Source organism: Hyla sarda, unplaced genomic scaffold, assembly GCF_029499605.1.
Source record: "Hyla sarda isolate aHylSar1 unplaced genomic scaffold, aHylSar1.hap1 scaffold_1186, whole genome shotgun sequence".
Taxonomy (NCBI): Eukaryota; Metazoa; Chordata; class Amphibia; order Anura; family Hylidae; genus Hyla; species Hyla sarda.
The window spans coordinates 1-5,896 of record NW_026607809.1 but is presented as its reverse complement, the minus strand read 5'-3'; the positions used below and the strand labels follow the sequence as shown (position 1 = coordinate 5,896).

Genomic DNA, 5,896 nt, shown 5'->3' with positions numbered 1-5,896 from the left:
ATAGGTGCTGAATACATAAAAAGCGACTGTTCAGCGACAGACAAGTCGCATCGGCTGAAAGTAGGCCAGAATGTCAGTCCATGTTGGAGCAGGTTTAGATACAGTCTAAAGCATAGATCTCAAAGTCTGTGCACAGAATTTAGCAAGGGCCTCGCACCTTCTGATGCATCAGGTAGGTGCACAATAGCATAGCCTAACCCTCTGTACTTTGGTCTATATTGATGCGGGACATAGACAGCCAGCTGATGACCAATCCATTAGTGCAATGGATGGCTGGAAGCATTTGTCTTTGCCTTTGCAATACCACAGAAGCAATGCATGGTCAATGTACAGCAATGACACACCTGTGTGAACAGCCAGGAGACCCCCCCCCCCCCCCCCCCCATGTTATGTTACATAGTTACATAGTTAGTACGGTCGAAAAAAGACATATGTCCATCACGTTCAACCAGGGAATTAAGGGGTAGGGGTGTGGCGCGATATTGGGGAAGGGATGAGATTTTATATTTCTTCATAAGCATTAATCTTATTTTGTCAATTAGGAACATTCAGCACCCACCCGCTATCAAGGCAGCTGCCTATCATGTCATGCCCTACCTGCACAGGTGTGCTGGCTACTCAAATGATCCAATTAAGGAGGCCATTTAGTCAGCAGCAGCAGAAGTCCTGTGCCTGGACGCTCCAACAGGGGCCAGACACAAGCAGAAGCAGAAGCAGCAGAAGCAGCAGCAGCACCACCTTTTGTTTTTTGGCTGCAGCAGCAGCAAGGCCCACAGGGCTGGCTAGCTGGCTAGCCAGCAAGCAGGTAGCAATGAAAGTAGGAATCTTTCTTTTTAACCCTGTAAGGGGGTGGTGCACTGTACCCGAAGATACTGCCATATCGGGTCAATGCATAGGGCGACGGAAGCAAGCTTCGAAATCGGCCCCCGTTCTCAAAAATCCATTTAATATATGGTCCCCAGATAGGGGACGTATCAGATATTAAACTGATAAGAACAGATACTACACTTGATCTTAGCCAAAAGGCCGAGAAGCGATAACCGTGAAAGGGGCGGGCCCAACAAGGTCCCCTTCATGGGCACTATCACTGCTTGCTGTCAGGGAGGCTGCCAGACAATTTTCCATGCACACTCTGGGCTGGGGGGCAGTCAACCACCAGTACACACAGCAGAACCTAAACCCATACCATTATTGCTAAGCAGCAAGACAGGGGCCCATTGCACTCCCACGGGGCCTTTTTAAATGCAATCCATAACCCGGATTTGCCAGGAACCCTTCTTACTCCTCCTACTTGCATGTGACACTGGGCTTAGGATCTGCATAGGAAACACACACACAAGCACACACCTACCTTTGTTGCCTGCAGATGCCTCCTTGGCTGTCCCCAAACGGTATCAAACCAACACCCACGGGAAGCTGTAAGCATAGAGGACATGCCTGCACCCCATTGGACTTACCTGTGTGGGTTAAATCCGGGTTATTTGACAACCTATGGCGGTGATGGTTCTGCTCAGGCAGAGCAGTGCTGATGCTCCTCATAAAGCTGTCGCTGCTGTGAAGGTTCTAGGTGACATCACAAATCCCTTTGGTTACATACACAACAAAGCTGGGTTGTTGTTGTTTACACTCTGCAAGGCCTGTGGAAGTGAGTGACATCATAGCACTGTAGTTCTGAGGGTTCAAGATGGATGCAACAATCTCCTGTTGCTTCTATGAAGGCCGTAATAGACGACATCACCAAACAGCTCCATAGTCACATACACAGCAAAGGAGAGATGTTGTTTACACCTAGTGATGTCAGTGGTATTGAGTGACATCACAGCACAGTGCTAAGGCTCCTGGGCCTGGACACAGCAGCGGCTGCAATATCTCAACGGAGAATACGTTTATATCTATGTGTGTGTGTGCGCATATATATATATATATATATATATATATATATATATATATATATTTCTCCGCCGAAATCACTTTTAAACCCATTTCCACCTTTTTTTCCCTTCTCTTCCTCTTACTTTTTTTTCACGTTTTTTTACGTTTTTCTCCTTTTCGCCTCTTTTCTGGGCGTATTATTCTTCTTTTTCTTCTTTTTTTTCGTCTAATGCATACCCCATCAGTGCAGCAATGCTTATTCAATACCGCCAGCAGATGGAGACACTGGGGGATAATTTTCTAAGGATTTATACTGATTTTTCCTGTCTGAATTTGTCGCACAGAAAGTTGCAGGCCAAATATGTGTGACATTTCTGCGACTTTAGCTTCTAGAGCATTTTTACAACATTATACATAGGTGCTGAATACATAAAAAGCGACTGTTCAGCGACAGACAAGTCGCATCGGCTGAAAGTAGGCCAGAATGTCAGTCCATGTTGGAGCAGGTTTAGATACAGTCTAAAGCATAGATCTCAAAGTCTGTGCACAGAATTTAGCAAGGGCCTCGCACCTTCTGATGCATCAGGTAGGTGCACAATAGCATAGCCTAACCCTCTGTACTTTGGTCTATATTGATGCGGGACATAGACAGCCAGCTGATGACCAATCCATTAGTGCAATGGATGGCTGGAAGCATTTGTCTTTGCCTTTGCAATACCACAGAAGCAATGCATGGTCAATGTACAGCAATGACACACCTGTGTGAACAGCCAGGAGACCCCCCCCCCCATGTTATGTTACATAGTTACATAGTTAGTACGGTCGAAAAAAGACATATGTCCATCACGTTCAACCAGGGAATTAAGGGGTAGGGGTGTGGCGCGATATTGGGGAAGGGATGAGATTTTATATTTCTTCATAAGCATTAATCTTATTTTGTCAATTAGGAACATTCAGCACCCACCCGCTATCAAGGCAGCTGCCTATCATGTCATGCCCTACCTGCACAGGTGTGCTGGCTACTCAAATGATCCAATTAAGGAGGCCATTTAGTCAGCAGCAGCAGAAGTCCTGTGCCTGGACGCTCCAACAGGGGCCAGACACAAGCAGAAGCAGAAGCAGCAGAAGCAGCAGCAGCACCACCTTTTGTTTTTTGGCTGCAGCAGCAGCAAGGCCCACAGGGCTGGCTAGCTGGCTAGCCAGCAAGCAGGTAGCAATGAAAGTAGGAATCTTTCTTTTTAACCCTGTAAGGGGGTGGTGCACTGTACCCGAAGATACTGCCATATCGGGTCAATGCATAGGGCGACGGAAGCAAGCTTCGAAATCGGCCCCCGTTCTCAAAAATCCATTTAATATATGGTCCCCAGATAGGGGACGTATCAGATATTAAACTGATAAGAACAGATACTACACTTGATCTTAGCCAAAAGGCCGAGAAGCGATAACCGTGAAAGGGGCGGGCCCAACAAGGTCCCCTTCATGGGCACTATCACTGCTTGCTGTCAGGGAGGCTGCCAGACAATTTTCCATGCACACTCTGGGCTGGGGGGCAGTCAACCACCAGTACACACAGCAGAACCTAAACCCATACCATTATTGCTAAGCAGCAAGACAGGGGCCCATTGCACTCCCACGGGGCCTTTTTAAATGCAATCCATAACCCGGATTTGCCAGGAACCCTTCTTACTCCTCCTACTTGCATGTGACACTGGGCTTAGGATCTGCATAGGAAACACACACACAAGCACACACCTACCTTTGTTGCCTGCAGATGCCTCCTTGGCTGTCCCCAAACGGTATCAAACCAACACCCACGGGAAGCTGTAAGCATAGAGGACATGCCTGCACCCCATTGGACTTACCTGTGTGGGTTAAATCCGGGTTATTTGACAACCTATGGCGGTGATGGTTCTGCTCAGGCAGAGCAGTGCTGATGCTCCTCATAAAGCTGTCGCTGCTGTGAAGGTTCTAGGTGACATCACAAATCCCTTTGGTTACATACACAACAAAGCTGGGTTGTTGTTGTTTACACTCTGCAAGGCCTGTGGAAGTGAGTGACATCATAGCACTGTAGTTCTGAGGGTTCAAGATGGATGCAACAATCTCCTGTTGCTTCTATGAAGGCCGTAATAGACGACATCACCAAACAGCTCCATAGTCACATACACAGCAAAGGAGAGATGTTGTTTACACCTAGTGATGTCAGTGGTATTGAGTGACATCACAGCACAGTGCTAAGGCTCCTGGGCCTGGACACAGCAGCGGCTGCAATATCTCAACGGAGAATACGTTTATATCTATGTGTGTGTGTGCGCATATATATATATATATATATATATATATATATATATATATATATATTTCTCCGCCGAAATCACTTTTAAACCCATTTCCACCTTTTTTTCCCTTCTCTTCCTCTTACTTTTTTTTCACGTTTTTTTACGTTTTTCTCCTTTTCGCCTCTTTTCTGGGCGTATTATTCTTCTTTTTCTTCTTTTTTTTCGTCTAATGCATACCCCATCAGTGCAGCAATGCTTATTCAATACCGCCAGCAGATGGAGACACTGGGGGATAATTTTCTAAGGATTTATACTGATTTTTCCTGTCTGAATTTGTCGCACAGAAAGTTGCAGGCCAAATATGTGTGACATTTCTGCGACTTTAGCTTCTAGAGCATTTTTACAACATTATACATAGGTGCTGAATACATAAAAAGCGACTGTTCAGCGACAGACAAGTCGCATCGGCTGAAAGTAGGCCAGAATGTCAGTCCATGTTGGAGCAGGTTTAGATACAGTCTAAAGCATAGATCTCAAAGTCTGTGCACAGAATTTAGCAAGGGCCTCGCACCTTCTGATGCATCAGGTAGGTGCACAATAGCATAGCCTAACCCTCTGTACTTTGGTCTATATTGATGCGGGACATAGACAGCCAGCTGATGACCAATCCATTAGTGCAATGGATGGCTGGAAGCATTTGTCTTTGCCTTTGCAATACCACAGAAGCAATGCATGGTCAATGTACAGCAATGACACACCTGTGTGAACAGCCAGGAGACCCCCCCCCCCCATGTTATGTTACATAGTTACATAGTTAGTACGGTCGAAAAAAGACATATGTCCATCACGTTCAACCAGGGAATTAAGGGGTAGGGGTGTGGCGCGATATTGGGGAAGGGATGAGATTTTATATTTCTTCATAAGCATTAATCTTATTTTGTCAATTAGGAACATTCAGCACCCACCCGCTATCAAGGCAGCTGCCTATCATGTCATGCCCTACCTGCACAGGTGTGCTGGCTACTCAAATGATCCAATTAAGGAGGCCATTTAGTCAGCAGCAGCAGAAGTCCTGTGCCTGGACGCTCCAACAGGGGCCAGACACAAGCAGAAGCAGAAGCAGCAGAAGCAGCAGCAGCACCACCTTTTGTTTTTTGGCTGCAGCAGCAGCAAGGCCCACAGGGCTGGCTAGCTGGCTAGCCAGCAAGCAGGTAGCAATGAAAGTAGGAATCTTTCTTTTTAACCCTGTAAGGGGGTGGTGCACTGTACCCGAAGATACTGCCATATCGGGTCAATGCATAGGGCGACGGAAGCAAGCTTCGAAATCGGCCCCCGTTCTCAAAAATCCATTTAATATATGGTCCCCAGATAGGGGACGTATCAGATATTAAACTGATAAGAACAGATACTACACTTGATCTTAGCCAAAAGGCCGAGAAGCGATAACCGTGAAAGGGGCGGGCCCAACAAGGTCCCCTTCATGGGCACTATCACTGCTTGCTGTCAGGGAGGCTGCCAGACAATTTTCCATGCACACTCTGGGCTGGGGGGCAGTCAACCACCAGTACACACAGCAGAACCTAAACCCATACCATTATTGCTAAGCAGCAAGACAGGGGCCCATTGCACTCCCACGGGGCCTTTTTAAATGCAATCCATAACCCGGATTTGCCAGGAACCCTTCTTACTCCTCCTACTTGCATGTGACACTGGGCTTAGGATCTGCATAGGAAACACACACACAA

General features: G+C 46.8%; 3 non-coding genes across 3 annotated transcripts; all 3 read right to left on the bottom strand.

The window, feature by feature from the left end:
- Window positions 1–847: 847 nt before the first annotated feature.
- On the bottom strand, window positions 848–1,038 carry LOC130302937 (U2 spliceosomal RNA). The gene has a single exon (XR_008853076.1). It is a non-coding gene; the product is annotated as a U2 spliceosomal RNA (small nuclear RNA).
- Window positions 1,039–3,124: 2,086 nt separating this feature from the next.
- LOC130302926 (U2 spliceosomal RNA) lies at window positions 3,125–3,315 on the bottom strand. The gene has a single exon (XR_008853065.1). It is a non-coding gene; the product is annotated as a U2 spliceosomal RNA (small nuclear RNA).
- Window positions 3,316–5,404: 2,089 nt separating this feature from the next.
- On the bottom strand, window positions 5,405–5,595 carry LOC130302915 (U2 spliceosomal RNA). The gene has a single exon (XR_008853054.1). It is a non-coding gene; the product is annotated as a U2 spliceosomal RNA (small nuclear RNA).
- Between the last annotated feature and the right edge of the window lie 301 nt (window positions 5,596–5,896).